General features: G+C 37.4%; 1 long non-coding RNA gene across 1 annotated transcript in view; it reads right to left on the bottom strand.

The window, feature by feature from the left end:
• Positions 1 to 16,822, bottom strand: part of LOC137241106 (uncharacterized) — a 107,402-nt gene that overhangs the window by 55,815 nt on the left and 34,765 nt on the right. The gene's annotated exons all lie outside the window — the stretch shown is intronic.

Raw genomic sequence — 16,822 nt, 5'->3', positions numbered from 1 at the left:
CCTAGGTACTAGTCATCACACTCCTTATCAATCTAGGGCGTTGATCAGACAATTAAATAAAAGCGCGTGAAATTTCTAAAAATGTGAGACGTAGCATAACCTGATTAAGGTTCAGTTGGTTTTACTTATGACTATCAATAGAAATATGACGCGTCCAACGCTTTTATTTAATTGTCTGATCAACGCCCTAGATTGATAAGGATTGTGATGACTAGTACCTAGGACCTACCTAATTATTTTCTAGCTTTTCGTATTTTTATTATTTCATGTAAGTATTGTTTTCAATAAAACTGTTTAACTTACAAATTTTTTTTAATTATTTTATTTTCAAGTTTTTAGTCTTTATTTAATTGCGTATTATTTCTCATTATATTTAGTTCATTTAGTGACTCATTATTACAAGGACTCTTTCCTGACAATTTGTAACAACCTAAGTCCTCAATATATGAGCCAAATCGGACCACAAATACGATTTTTGTGAATATCTCGAGCCATGCGCCACCTAGCGGCGATTTTTTTCACAGGTCGATTTCTATTCTTACATGTATTATGTGTTCCAAATATGAGCCAAATCGGACCACAAATGCGAATTTTTAGAATATCTCGAGCCATGCGCCACCTAGCGGCGATTTTTTTCACAGGTCGATTTCTATTCTTGCATGTATTATGTGTTCCAAATATGAGCCAAATCGAATTTTGCGAATATCTCGATCCTTGCGCCACCTAGCGGCGATTTTTTTCTTATTATTGCATTGTCATCGGGTTCTGAACTATATTCTAAGTTTCAAGCTTGTAGCTTATCGTGAAGTTACTTAAATTTCAATTACAAGATTCGTTCACAACGGCCGTGCATGCGGCCGTGCAGCCTGTCAACTCAAGCTAAATAAAACCGTTTAAAAAACCTTCATTCCTTTCTAAAGGTACGTCCACACCGGTAACGAAATAGCATAATTGTATAACAATTGTTTTAAAACAATTGCAACTTGTTATACAACCAAGTTATCTAATTCCTTTGATCTATACCGACAAACTCTGGCTGACATGTAGCCAGCTATGAAAATAGAAAAAAAGTCACACAACATCGTGTTATACAACATTTTTTTAGTTAAATTTCTAACAAGTTACATACCACTGGTTATATAACTGTTTGTAACACGTTTTGTTACTGGTGTGGACGCACCTTTATATCAGCCAAATTGTTTAAACAAAAGTAACATACAACGCGATTTTCTATATTATTTGGTATAAATTTTCGGTGAACTTTTTGAAGGACAAATAAAAGAAAAGAAAGGGAAGTAAAAGGGAAGGAAAGGAAAAGACAGGACAAGCGAGGAAAAGAAATAAAAAGAGATGAAATTACAGGGTGGAAAGGAAAGGACCGGAAACGAAAGAAAATGAAAGGAAACGAAAACAAGGAAAGGATAGGAGAAAAGAGGATAAGAAAGGAGGAGAAAGGAAAGAAAAGGATAGTAGAGAAAAATAAAAGAAAGAAGGAAGGGAAAGAACGAAAGAAAAGGAAAGGAAGGGTGGGAAGGGGAAGGAAAGAAAAAAAGAGAAAGGGAAACGAAAGGAAAAGAGAGAAAATGAAAAGAGTTAATTAAGATAATTTTTCCTTAACTTTCATCCATGCAGTTTAATATTTTAATAATAATTTATTGTTACGATTTAAATAACTTTTTGAGCTGAGCTTTTCACAATAAGGTTTGATTGAGTGTTCAATTTTGATTGGTTGTGGTGCTGGAGAAAACGTCTTGATTCCAAGAATTCCGATAGTATCAACAGGTCTCCCATTTCGATTTAAACGGCTAGAGTTTCCAGTCAAATTATGTTTTGCAGTAACAATAAATAAGGCTCCAGGACAAATACTTGGACCTAACAGCTCAACATTTCACACATGGGCAATTATATGTAGCCCTATGCCGTGTAACAAACACAGATAATTTATATGTTTTGGCTACTGTTGGGAATATGTATGAATATATATTTAACTTCGCTTTGGACTTATTTTTTGTATAAATTATTTTTATTTTTTAATTGAACCATTAATTCAAAATGCAACAACAAATTACTATTTTTAAACAACGCAACCTGTGTGGAAAAAAGCTGCGGGTTGCCAGTTGTTATATAATATTCAACTCCAGCCGAACTTAAACTTTCTTACAAAATACATTTTATATGGCACGCGTACGCTACGAGATTCCACAAAACGCCAGCGCTTAAGCAAATTGTAATGATGAAGGCGTTGCTGCTGCTGTGTTGTTGTTGGCTGCCAAGAAAATTAAGGACTCTGTGCCAAGAAAAATGAGCCAACGACGCCAAATAATAACCAGGCGAACAGTGTGCTACGACCAGCAAACGGTGGCCAGCAGCCAAAAAGCTAGAGAAGATGTTAGCTGGTTGGTCGGTTGGTCGGTTTGCTGGCTGGCTATATGACTCTCCCTCAGGCATTGAATGAATGAAATTTTATGAGCAGCGTTATACGCAACGTAATTTTCAGTTCGTGCATTTGCGGCTTGTTGCCAAAAATGATGAGGCGAGAAGAAATACTGCATAGGCTGCTATTGGCAGTGAAGTGAACGTGTGAGCCAAGTTAATAGTGGAAGGAATCAAAAAAAAAAAATTCTTGTATTCATTTATTTGTTTTGTTTTTCGATAAAACGCATACACAATGCTACAAACTTGTAAATTTTCCGGAAAATGCTATTTGTGCGTTTACTTTTTGTCGTAAATTGTTTACTTCTTTCGCCCTCTGTAGCCCCCTTTGTTGCCCTCACCTTTCGTTTTTATTGTTTTTGTACTACTTGGTACATTTGCTTGTCGACTCCAGTGAGCATATTCGTATTACAGTTTAGCAGCAAACAGGCACGCTCGTAAATCTTTAAGATGCACTCTGACATTTCTTGGCGTATAATGTTAACATTTTCTTGGCTAAGAATCAAATAAGAAACAGCAGAACAGAAAATATAGCAACAAAAAAGTGTATAGCAAAATGTGTGGATATGATTTTATGCTTTGGCATTTGTTTTAGCTGCGTTGCCTTAGAAGTGTTGCAATAGAGCGGGTCAGCTCGTATTTTGTACTGCTTGCTTAGGAGTAGATTTGCACTTTATATACAATTTGTGCGTAATTTTTATTCAATTTTGAGACTGTACTTACATTTGGTTTGAAAACGAGTCTTTTCTCCAAATTTCCCTCTCTAAGTTCAGCTTCTCTCCGCCTCTATATCCCTCTCGCACGCACCTACTCCCACTTCCAGTCCTACTCCCACTCCGAGCACGACTCTGTCCCCCACTCTTACTCTCACTCCCACTAACTCTTCCACTCCCATTCCCAATTATACTCCAACTCTCACTCAACCTCCCCTTTCAATCTATTTTTCTCTTCCTCACATTCCACATCTTCCTCTAAATTCCTACTACGTTTCCCTTTTCTTTTAGATGAGAACTAAAGATGCCCGTAATATATTGTCTAACAAGGTTTTATTTTTCTTCTTCTTCTTACAGCGATAAAGATACTTTTCTATCCCTTCCCCTCTCTAATTCCCTCTTCTCTGCGCCTAAATATCCTTATATCACGCACCTACCCGCACTCCGAGCTCGACTCCGTATCCCACCTTCACTCTCGCTACCACTCCCATTCCCAATTACACTCACACTCCCATTCCCAATTACACTTATCTTTTTCTCTTCCTCACATTCTACATCTCCCTCTAATTTCCGACTACGTTTCCTTCTCTTTTCCCACGATGATCGGATGAGCATTAAAGACGCCCGTAATATATCCCGATCGAGCCATATCTGGATATCCAACTAATTAAATCCGCAACGGTAATTTAATTGTAAAACAAATAGAGCTGTAGGGACCAGTATACACCATTTTCCTTGGGTAATATTCCTCGAAGACTTGCCGAACAATGTCTTATTCTTCTTGTTCTTCTTGCAGCGATAAGGCGACTCCCCGAAGGTTTTGGGTAGTGCTAACGATGTTGATGGTCCTTTGCAGAATATTAATAAGGTACGCTTCGGAAGTAGCACCATTACAGGTACTAATCCGACTGGAACGCGTTGAATTTTCTCGTTAAACCGAAGATGCGCCACACATACCCTTGAATTCCTGCTTGAGAACGTCCTGCATAAGGCCGTGGCTGTATTATGAATCGTTGTGATCGCCCTGAATTTATTCCTATAGTCATATGAATCGGACTTGTGTGGGCCCGAAATTTAGAAAGAAATGCAAGGCGTTAAAAGCGAGGAAGGGGAAGGGATTATAGTGTATTATGCTCCTTAATCTTTTTTTCCTTTGTTAAAGAGCTTCTAGTGGGCCATGAAGACTGGTAAACTGGCTATATGCAGCAATGATCCAACCAATACTTTTCTCTGCTTCTCACACGTTGTTAGCTGAACACAGCTGGTAGTGTTTGGAGTTCAAAACGAGCACTCAGTTTCTGCTTTCTCGATGATGGTGGTGACTTCTAGCCAAACTCCTGCGCGATTCAGGACGCGGGGATGAGACGATATTCAATACTCTTGTGGTTTGGAAATTTTACATTTACTCGGATGTCATAATTAAGGCTGTGAGCCTAACAGTGGTGCTATTGATAGTGGTATGGGAAAGCTTGATCTTGCTCTCAATTACCTTGAAGTATTAAAGGATAAATATTGGGTGGGTCCTGGAGTAGAGCATCATATTGAAAAAAATGTTCTGTGGATCTGCAGACCGATATAGGTATTTGCTTGTTGAAAATGGTTGGGAAGCGAGAATCCTCTAGCTGAAGTTGCATGTCAGACGTCAAATTAGGAATAATTTTCATCGATTATTGCTGTATTGATGCGGTATTGTCAAAAAGGAGTCCATGTAGGGCATCTGAAATCATCAAGTCACTTAACTGCCCCAGCATTTGTGAAATTAGTTTGGCCTTCGATTGTACGGATCAATCGAGCTCTGAACGCTTTATCCAGGGCCAAGGTGCATATTATCACGAGTTATGTCATTCTAAAGTTGCTTCACTAAAGCTCTCCTAGGACCTTTCGTTCGCTAGCCTTATGGTACAGATATATTGCGTACTTATCCGGCATTATATTTTAGACAAAATGTAGCTCCATGTAATTTTTGTTTAACATAAAGTTAACTTCTTACACGTATCAAATCAACCCACCTTAATATATGCACATATGTATGCGTTTACTTCCAGCTAGAATTTCTGATTTCTTTCTGTTGTTGTTGCTGTTGGCAGTCAGGTTTGTTTGCCAAACGCATATTCATATACCAGCACTCTCACAACCTTTTTTGCTATTGTTGTAGCCGTCATTCTTGGCAGCCCCCCAAATAATAGCAGTTATGAAGAATGTTGAGGAAGTGTTTGCTATGTTGATGCGGCACACTTGTGCGTTGTCTATTTGCTTAAATATTGTTTTAGGTGCTTGTTGTTGCTGTTGCTGTCACTTGAAAAGCTAAGAAAAATGCTGCATTAGACTTGTAGGCGCTACGAATTGCAGACTTTCAACGCACCACTGCAGTGATTATTATGCACACACAAGCCTACTAACTTTTAGACATACATACATACATACAAATATACTTAGCGTTACATAAACGCAGTATGAAAAAATATTTTAAAAAAATTGATGCCTTCATATTGTTATTCATACGCCGTGCTGTTCATACAGTTGTTTTTCCTCTATCGACTTTCGAATGTGTACCGTTATTTGTTTTAAAACCACTAAACCGCATCAATTTGAGTCTAAGTAAAAAATAACAATAAATTATGTAAGGATTTCCACTGGCATTTACTAAGTTTCATAATACCAACACACACACATTATACCTAAATATAGGTACTTGGGAGCGAAGTGGCGATGACCAAAGTCAGGTAACATGAAGACGACGACTTTCTCGACTGAGACTCCGTTTAATCCAGAGAGGATGGCTGAAATGTCGAAGGAGTTTCTGAGCGTTGCGATATAGTAACAAACCCTTCGGACTGATGTCAACCGGAATTCTGCTGAAAGGTAGGTTATTAGCTTTATGAACAAGAGGATGGTGCACGAACTGAGTAAACCTCTCCCAAACTTCAATTCGGTGGAGTTTTCCAATGGTGTAAAGTTGATCGCATGAAATGATATCCCGAGCTTGAGGCGGCTAGAGCGAGTTGCTACTAAACTGAAAAGACAAAGCACGAACGCACGGTTTAAGGTGGTGCACAGACCGCAGATCCCACGATATTAAAATGGGAGAGTAAGCAGCACCTTTTTCAGGGTCGAACCCGAATATACCGACACAATCCAGTGAAGGTACTCTGCCGCTTTTGGAGGAGGGCTAGCACTACATCTGTCAAATAAACACACAAGAAAAGTGAGAAGCAAGATATAAATAGAGAGAGAGAGGGAGATGGACACAGGGAGCGGTGAGAAATGTCGAGAGACAGAACGAGAGAAAGGGTGAAAGTGAGGGTGAGGTAGAGTGAGATTAATAGTGAGAGTGAGAGGGAGAGCGAGGCTGGGAGGAAGAGGGTCAGAAGACGAAGATTGAGTGGGAGAGGGAAGGTGAGAGCAAGAATGAGAGGAAGATAGAAAGAGAGATGAAGAGAAGGGTACTGGAGAAAATTTTGAGGCCAATTTGTTTTTTTTTTTAATTTTGCAAAAATAAAAGAAATTTGCTTTTTCTAAGCACAAACTTAAATCACTGCAAAAAGCTATCATAATAACTTCTTCATCAATTTACAATTGTTTCTCTACAGTATTTATTGCCTACACCACCACAAAGCAAGTCATCATCATTAAAATGAAATATTCACAAATTACAAATCAAATTTTCGCTTTGATTTCGACTGCAGTTATGTCTTCATCTCTCTATTTATGTGTTTATGTTGGTCGGCGCTTCTGTTTGCGTCGCAATTTATTAACATTGCAAAGCCGATGCGCACAGCCACAAAGCCTAAAATTGCAGACACACACCACTTGTCTCCTTACTCAAGTCTTCTTGATAAAAAAGGCCCATATTTAATGCCAGAAGTTATGTAGGCGAAAAATTCGAGTTATTATTTTTCATAATTTTATATTACTTTGTGTGGACAAAGAAGTGTTTGGCATATAATTTAATGTCCTGCGAGACTGCCGATCATCAACTGACGCCCAAAAAGTTTGCACCACCCACATGCTGCATTTACTTTACTCTTGCCCAACGTATTCTTTGTTTGTCCTTCTAATTTCACATCATTTGCTTTTAGCATTTAAGTGATTTGCATATTTCTGCACTTTTGTTCAACCTCTTGCTCCTCTTTCGCTTGCGCTCTAAGCGGCCGCATATGAAATTCACAAACGATTTTTCATTTTCTTAAAAATTATTAGTAAATGCAAATGGCTTAACTGCATGTTTGTTAGTGATTTTTAAAAAAATGTTGATGACAAATTGGAAATTATGCCTTTGTTTGTATTCTTTTGCCCATTAAGTGCACTTTGTTGTTTTCTTCTTCTTTTGCAGTTTGTCCAAGTTGCTTTTTTCCAATTTTAGTTAGAGTGTGAGGTGGTTTTTGGGCTTTGTTGTAAGCTTGTAAACAGTACAAAAATGTTTATGCTTTAAGTACCAGAAACTCCACACCATCACGATATAGAATTATATAATTGTGTTTAGGTGGCAAACCTACTCTAAAATATTTCTACGTGATATACTATGTGATATATCTTTTGTACGTCTGTATATTCGCATATTTCTTTTTATTTTATTTTTTTGCTTATTTTGTTTTGCTATCAGGTGGCAACGTTGTAATAATATCTCACGGAGAAACACTTTAGTATAATGGCTTAAAATTTAGGGCATTACTTGTACAGAAAATCTGGTCCAAATTGATCTAGATATTTTCGAGATAAATGCAGTTATACAAAGCAATAAATATAAAAGTTAAGGTGGTAACACTACTGGCATATTTTGTTTAGGCTCTGAGAAATTTCAATTAGTACGTAACCTTGTAAAGAAATGCCTAGTGGCAACATCGACGAGAAACTCTTAGAATGTAATACACTTCTGTGTATAATTTTTTATCGGCAGAACTGTTTCTGAACTTCTACTGGCTATACAAAGTAATATAAAAGGTATATAATAAGAACAGGTGGCAGCCACATTTTGGATTTTTTTGTTGAAATACGTCGTAAGATACTGTGGCGAATATTAGCAGTTCTGTACATCACTATGCTGCTTAAATGCACAAAAACAATAAAGTAAGCAGCCACACTTATGGAAATGAACACATCAAAGTAAACAGCCACACATACACATATGTAGTCAGCAGATAAGAGCGAAGAAGACAGGGAAACAATCACACATCACGTTATCATCAGCTAAGAGCAGCAGTTGTTACTCACACATACACACGAGTATAGCTAAATAAATATACTGTTACAGAAGGCATGTTCGTGAAAAGTCTAGACCTTAGGAGAAATATGCGAACGAGGCAACAGAGAGTATAAAAGCAGCGCAAGCTGAGTTTGATTTTAACGCGCTTTAGTGAAGGACGCGATAATTTTAATTGTGAAGTACTAAATAAAGACCATTTTGCCATACTTAATATTAAAGTTATCTATTCGACAGCTCAGCGATTCGAACGTTAACTCGCTACAATACTTTGCGTTTAGTACCCACATTGACATATCTAATTTAATTTAAACTTTCTTTTTCTGGCCGATTCGTAGGGGATTGTATGCTATGCGTCCTCGATATGGTCGCCGAGCCTGAAAAAAACACTGAAGAAAACTAAAGGCCTGTCCAAACACCCCGCTTAGAATCGCGACGGGATGTCTCGAGAACATCATCTCCACAAAGAGGCGAGAATAATGCCCATAAAGGAGAAATGAAATGTTGAAAAAACGTTTTTGCTGACATCTGATTTAAGAGGCCCCACCTCCCGTGAACCTAAGAAGTCATCTCTGTAAGCACTATGCAATAATGCGGCACTTAAGAAGTCTGCCGTATAAAGAAAAGTTGCACAAAATGGTCCTCACATGTGTCCACAAAAAGTCATCGGATTAATATGGCCCCCTTCCCCAAAACAAATACCCTGAACTCGCTATTGAGGTAAGCAGTCTACCCAGGGAGACGTGCATCACTCTAGCTCAACTTCGATCTGGATATTGTAATAGGTTCAACTGTTACTTCGCTAGAATCAACCCCGACATAGCCAATCCATATCCTGCTTGTAACGTATCCCACAGGGCAGTAACCATTACAATTGTAATGTGGAATCAATGCCTCTAGCACCATTACATCTTGGTCCAGCCCGGTTGAAACACTAAGTTTGCTTGGACTCAGTTTAGAGGATATTGATGGCAATTTGAGAGTGATCGCACCTATTGGACGGAGCGAAGAATTGCTAAAACTACAAAACAACACCAAAAACGACAAGGGACCTAACTTGTAAAGAAATGTGCAAAAATACTTCCTTCCTAGAGCCGTCTTGATCCTCTTTCACCCGGTTAATGCTAACTGTTGTAGAAATAATTCGGTGATCTGTCGAATAAAGTGCAAGTTAGCGTCAACCGGAGGTGGTGAAACTTGGGACTGCCTGAACTTTTTATGATGCCATCCAAAATTTATGCGATGCTCAATTAGCTGATTTTCTACCCCCTCCCCTGCCTGACGAATAGTGACGTTTTATTGTCGTTTCTTTGTCTGCTTCCGTGTTAGAGCATAACGCTGACCTTAACTGCCGCCCCGACATATAATTTATGGATGGAACCTAACCAGCTCCAAACATATAGGTCCACTTATTGGGTGGAATGAACCGTCAAGTTGTGAAATATTTATTACTTTATCACAACGACTGACAGATCCCAAAGTATCGCAGCTACAGGTTGGCAAAAATCGTCGTTGACGACTTGTTGCATCTGGTTCGCAGCCACAATAACGGCAATCAAAGCCACAATTAGCTGCTATAATATGAACCAGTGAGCCTGTAATTTCTGCCGCAATTACGAGGCACCAAATTTTGCAGTAAACGGACTCATATACAGCTAAGCAAACGCTCCCAGCTTACAATATGAGTTTGTGGTTTTTGCTTCTATCTAAGGCTAGTGTCGCACAAAGCTGCTGGCGACGTCGACTGCAAATGCGCTTATTTAGCATTTTACTACGAAATTTAGCAGTAGGTTACTTAAGGTTGACTGGTCGGTCCATACACTAAATGAGTCCATAGTGTTACCAAAAGTTTGTTTAACGACCAAACTAAAAAGCCCAATCAAAAATCAGGACCTATGTTATAAAATAACTCCGTCATCTTAGCAGAAGGAGAAGTTTTCTAAGTCCTATATCGCTCGCACCTTCTAGATCTGATAACTGGAGTCGTTAATTGACAGGCGCAGGACACGAGCACAAAACGTGTTCAATAGTTGCCTGCTCCAAACCGCACTTCCGGCATCTGCTATCACTGTATCCAGTCAGAATACCCGCCATGATACCTGGAAATACGTCAATTTGTTAGTGTGACTCTGAACCGCGATACAATATCATTTCAAATCACTCCTGAGGGTGTTGGGCTAGTACTTTATTGATGGTATTTTCCGCAACATACCGCATACTGATCCGGCAAAGGAGCATCAACAACGATGAAGCACCCAAAAAGCTTCTGGGGCTATACTTATTGCTACAAGAAGAAGAAGAAGAATAACAGCTCATATTGCTCCTCAAAAAAATGCCGGATCTCCCTAGCATAAGGATAGTAATAGGGGGCTGTGTAAGGATATCCAGAAACCCACACTCTCCCATTTATTCATTTAGCAGCAAACGATATATTTGTATACCTATCATGAACATGAAATGGTATATTAACTTTGGTCTGATGTTTGTAACGTTGAGAAATATAGAAGATAGACTCACCATTAAGTGTACCGAATTGATAAGGGCGACGAACTGAGTTGATATAGCCATGCCGTCTGTCCGTCTGTCTCTGTTTGAACGCAAACTAGTCCCTCAAATTTTGAGATATCTCAATGAAATTTGGTACAAGGATGTATTTTTGTATTATATTAGACATTTGTGGGATTCGGTAGGATCGTTCAGATAAGAAGATTTTGGTCATTCCTGCCGCAATTTAGAAAGTATAAACGTAAAACTCGGTGATATATATTCTAATATGTCATAGAAGATTTCCTGTAAAAATCATTTCGATCGGAGCTATATATAATATATATCCCATACAACCGATCGTTCAGAAAAAGGGGTTTTTTGCCATTTTTTATTTTATATTTATCTTAAATATCGTTTAGGTATGTACATCTGTTCACTATATATTTCCTATCTTATACATCCGATTATTTGGAGATTACGAAAGGGATAAGATAATTGTTCAGCCCCATTCATGAAAGGTATGAAGTCTTCGGCTCAGCCGAAAACAGTCCCGTCCTTACTTGTTTTATGTTAAGAAATGAAATAAATCCAGAAATGTCATTCATTGAACTCAGATAAGCTTTTCACATCGCAGCTCATTCAACTGAAAGTTGCATTTGGATTATCAATAAAATTGACACCAATTGCAGGCAATAAATCTGTGAATAGCCTGCACATTTCTTTTTTGTTCTTATTTACCCGCTTAACAAACAAAGCGCGTCGAAGAAAATGAGGCGTAAATGATAGGGAAAACATTGTGCAGCAATTGCTGAGCGCTGCTTTCGACTGACCAGCATTTTTCCGGTGCTAGAAACGAAAAAAAATAAATAAATTAAGAGGGAAAGAAATATGCTGAATTCGAACATATGCAACAAAGCAAGTACGGACAGTGAACAGGAAAACAAGACAAACTTGCCAATTTCCGGAGCAAAACTAAAAAAGAAATAGAATTGCCAAGGAGCAAATGCAATGAATTAAAAATGCTAAGAAAAAAAAAAATAAAATAAAAAATGTGTAAAAAAGTATGCAAAGCTGCTAAAGAATTATTTCGGCAGGATGTCCGACACATTGTTTGTGTCAGCAAAACCTAAGCGTGAACGTTAAAATTTGAATAAACAAGTAAGGGTGTCTAAGTTCGGTTGTAAACGAAAATTATATACCCAGCGTGAGTTTCAATTGTACACTTCATTTTAGATAAGTTCATTTTTCTAATTTTGTTACAAGGGATTTATTTTTTGTAAGGCGCTAGAAATGTTGTGTAATGCTTGATCGGAATAGGGGCGTGGCAGCGCTCATTAAAAAAAAGTGTTTCTCAATTTCCACTTACAGTAAAACTTGGTAAGTGGAATATCATTGATACAAAGCTATTTTTCGCTAAGATGTAGCGTATTATTCTAGTCTAGGACCGTTTTAAATATCATTTATATATAAACGTGGGCGGGATCCTTAACCGATCCCATTCATCTTTACTAGAAATATTTCCAGCTATAGGTAAAATACGTGCACCCAATCTTATTACGATCCGTTAATTTTTCTTCGAGTTATGGCTCCTGAAACATAGAAAGTTGCGTAGTCATAAAAGGGGCGGTGCCAAGCCCATTTTTTTTTTATTTATAATTTTTCCTATTTATTCTTTTAAATCCACTTGGGAAATGAAATACCATTGCTATAAAGCTCTTTTTTGCAAAGATATGGCTTATTTTATTCGTCCACGACCCTTTTAAAAATCCTTGATATAAAAGTGGGTGTGGTCCTTAACCGATTTCGTTAATTTTTCTTCAAATCATTCCTTACAGTAAAGGCAACCTCTCTGCCAAGTTTTGTTACGATAGATTTAACGAATTTTGATTTATGATTAATAGTATTTCTAAAATTGATTTTATCACAAGTGGGCGGTGCCACGCCCATTTAAACAAATTTTTTAAAATTTTTGTCAAGAGTCTAAATATCAGTCCACATGTCAAATTTCAACATTCTAGGTGTATTATTTACTAAATAATAAGGTTTTTTGTGTTTTCCAAAATGTTATATATATATATAAAGTGGGCGTGGTTATCATTCGATTTCGCTGAATACCAATCTATTCTGTGTCCAGATAAGCTCGTGTACCAAATTTGGTGAAGATATCTCAATATTTACTCAATTTATCGTGTTAACGAACGGACAGACGGACGGACGGACATGGCTCAATCAAGTTTTTTTTCGATACTGATGATTTTGATATATGGAAGCCTATATCTATCTCGATTCCTTTATACATGTACAAGCAACCGTTATCCAATCAAAGTTAATATACTCTGTGGGCATATGCTGATGACATTGATATCATCGGCCTAAACACCCGCGCTGTTAGTTCTTCTTACTCCAAACTGGAAAAAGGAGCGGTAAACATGGATTTGATGGTGAATGAGGACAAAGCGAAGTACCTGCTGACATCGAGCAAAGAGTCAGCGCATATGCGCCTTGGCAACCACGCTACTGTTGGTAGCCATAATTTCGAAATTGTAAAAAACTTCGTTTATTTGGAAACCAGCATCAACACTAGCAACAACATCAGCACTGAAATCCAGCGAAGAATCAGTCTTGCCAATAAATGCTACTTTGGACTAGGTAGGCAATTGAAAAGTAAAGTCCTCTCTCGGCGAACGAAAATCATACTCTACAAGTCACTTGTCGTACCCGTCCTGCTATATGGGGCAGAAGCATGGACCATGACAACAGCAGATGAAACGGCTTTGGGAGTGTTCGAGAGAAAAGTTCTTCGAAAGATTTATGGACCTCTACGCGTTGGCGATGGCGAGTACCGAAGAAGATTTAATGATGAGCTGTACGAGCTATACGCAGACATCCACATAGTCCAGCGAATTAAAACGCAGCAGCTGCGCTGGCTAGGCCATGTTATGCGAATGAAAAATAATGCTTCGGCCAAGAAAGTGTTTCTATCGGAACCCGCCTATGGAAGCAGAGGTAGACGGCGGCCCCCACTCCGTTGGAAGGACCAGGTGAAAAACGATTTAAACTCCCTTGGTGTGACCAATTGGCGCCGGTTGGCGGAGCGAAGGAGCGACTGGCGCGCCTTGTTGGACGGCCATAACCGTTAGACGGTTAAGCGCCAATTAAGTAAGTAAGTGTGCAAAGCACGCTGAGTATAAAAACGAAGAAAATTGGTAATATGTGTCTATACCAAATACAATTTTTAATAGGATTAAATAAAGAAATTAAAGTTATTTAACGATCTTGCATACATAACAATAACAAAACAACAAACACACACAAATGTTTACATTTGCATATCGTCGAATGGATAAAATAATGTCGTATGTTTTATGTGAGCACATATAACATACGACAATGATTTATCAGGATGACGCTAACAGAAAACTGTCACAAAACACAGTTAATGGCAGAAAGTGGCAGCGGATATTAACACTTTAGAATTTTAGAACTTTAACTAATAATAAGATATAACTCCCGACGGGAGGATCGGCGAGGAACCCAACTAAAACTTTAGCTGAAATTGAAATATTTGTGCAAATAAACACTAATAAAGGGACTGGTGAAATTTTAAATAACAAAAAAAAAAAAACCACAACAAGCGAAAGACACAATAATTATTTCAAAATGAAGTAAATACCTTTTTCAATACATTGATATTTTATGTACTTTTGAATAGCTCAAACGTTTTTAACTTGCTCACACTGCAAAAACCAACTAATACCATAACCTCAATTCAAGAAGCTATTCTTAAAGAGTACAATTCGAATACAACAAAAACAAATATACCTTTTGAAAGGCTGTTCTAATAAGAGATACTAACGACACATGGGTGACATACTTTTCACTTAAATTTTTTTTATTTATAGCGTATGGAACCGACCACTGTGCGTTGTCCAATCAAAATTAATATACTCTGTGTGTAAATCAAGCTGAGTATAAAAATCTTCTGCAAAATCCGCTGCAAAATTGCGAAATGCTAAAAAAAACAAATATTTTGAGAAAACAAATGTCTAATGTGAAAAAAAAAAAATATTTTCTCGTTTTGTTGGCTTTCTGCAAAACACTATCAATGCCCTTTTTAGTACACTGAATGAAAAACAATGATAAAATCAACCGAAATTTCTGTCAATTTTTATCCATCGCAACAAGATGTTGAATCAAGTGCGCACAAATCGTTGATTCGTAATTGACCGTTTTAGTAGTCAAATGAACAAAAAAAAAAGTTGTTGCGAGAGCTTTGTATGAAAGTACCTATGTTGCCATATAAATAAATAAATGTAAGGCGCGATAATGTACGAAGAGATTTTAGGCCGAACTTCTCTTCCAATTTGCGTCGTGCTCCTATTTAATTTTTCTTACAAATTGGCGGGACGCTACCTACTTGTTTTATGCCGTCTCCGAACGGCATCTGCAATGCATATGAGTTTTCAATGAGAGCATTTCATGGCAGAAATACACTCGAAGTGCTTGCCGAACACTGCCGAGGGGCGACCCCACTTGGAAAATTTTTCTTCTAATTGAAAAATCTTGTTTCTAAAATTTTGATGTTGCTTTGCCCGGGCTGTGAACCCAGGGTCTTCGGTGTGGTAGACGGAGCACGCTACCATCATACCACACGGCCGCGATATAAACACGTAAATATGTGAATACATAAATACGCATGCTTGCTACAAATACATGCATATGAATATAGAAATGAAAATAGTAGTCACAAAACTGATTCTCAATTCTTTCAGTTGCAGCTCAGCTCATTCTAAATTTCTTCTCTCGCATGTAGTTGCCACACTTGATTGTTTCGAATAATACTTGTAGTATAAATGTTTGACGTAACATTTTAAAAAGAGAACTTGTAAGTTATAGAAAAGTAAAGAATCAAATCGCAGGAAGGTAATTCACCACTGGAGTAACTTTACATGTAATTCGGCAAGTTTAATTTTCGTAACACTTTAAGTTGAAACGATTCCAAAACAACTCAAACTTTTTTCGTATTTTCGTATTTATCCGATCAGTTAATTTATCTAATTTTGTATATAATAAGCTGGTCTGATCTATTTATGTGGGGTGCGAATAAGACAAAGCTTTTTCCACCTTACAGCTCAACGTTTCGCTAAGATTTTCTTAGCATCTTCAGGAGCGTAACTGTAAGTTTATTTAGAAATCCATAAAAAAAAAAAAAAAAAAAAAAAAAACACAAAAACAACATTAGTAGGTGTTACATATAGGTGCACAAAGTTTAAAACACACATTAAACATTTATATCTAACTTACACTGAAAATGGTAGATTTTTGTTGCACTAAATATTTACGTTAAAAAAAACGAAGCGAAATTTAAGCACCAGACTAGCAGAGCACGAAGCTGATATAAGAAAACAAAAACACAGCACAGCACTATCACAGCATGCAATAACAAACAACCACTCAGCTGATTTTGCCAACACAAGAATACTAGATAAGGAACGAAGAGAAAAGACGAGATATACTTTAGAGAGCCTACGTATAATGCAGAAAAGGGAATATACGATTAACAAGAAAGAAGACACCGATGAAATAGCCGCGACATATTTGTTATGTTTATAGTTTAGTTTAGTATGACAAGAGTACCACGAATGATGGTATCAACATTGTATGTTTATGTTTTTGTTAAATTTAATGCAACAATATCATTGTTTAGTTTTTTTAACGTAAATATTTAGTGCAACAAAAATCTACCATTTTCAGTGTAAGTTAGATATAAATGTTTAATGTGTGTTTTAAACTTTGTGCACCTATATGTAACACCTACTAATGTTGTTTTTGTGTTTTTTTTTTTTTTTTATGGATTTCTAAATAAACTTACAGTTACGCTCCTGAAGATGCTAAGAAAATCTTAGCGAAACGTTGAGCTGTAAGGTGGAAAAAGCTTTGTCTTATTCGCACCCCACATAAATAGATCAGACCAGCTTATTATATACAA

This window comes from Eurosta solidaginis, chromosome 2, assembly GCF_040869045.1.
Source record: "Eurosta solidaginis isolate ZX-2024a chromosome 2, ASM4086904v1, whole genome shotgun sequence".
Lineage (NCBI taxonomy): Eukaryota > Metazoa > Arthropoda > Insecta > Diptera > Tephritidae > Eurosta > Eurosta solidaginis.
Note: the sequence above shows the minus strand (reverse complement) of the source record. Positions and strands in the feature narration are given on the sequence as shown.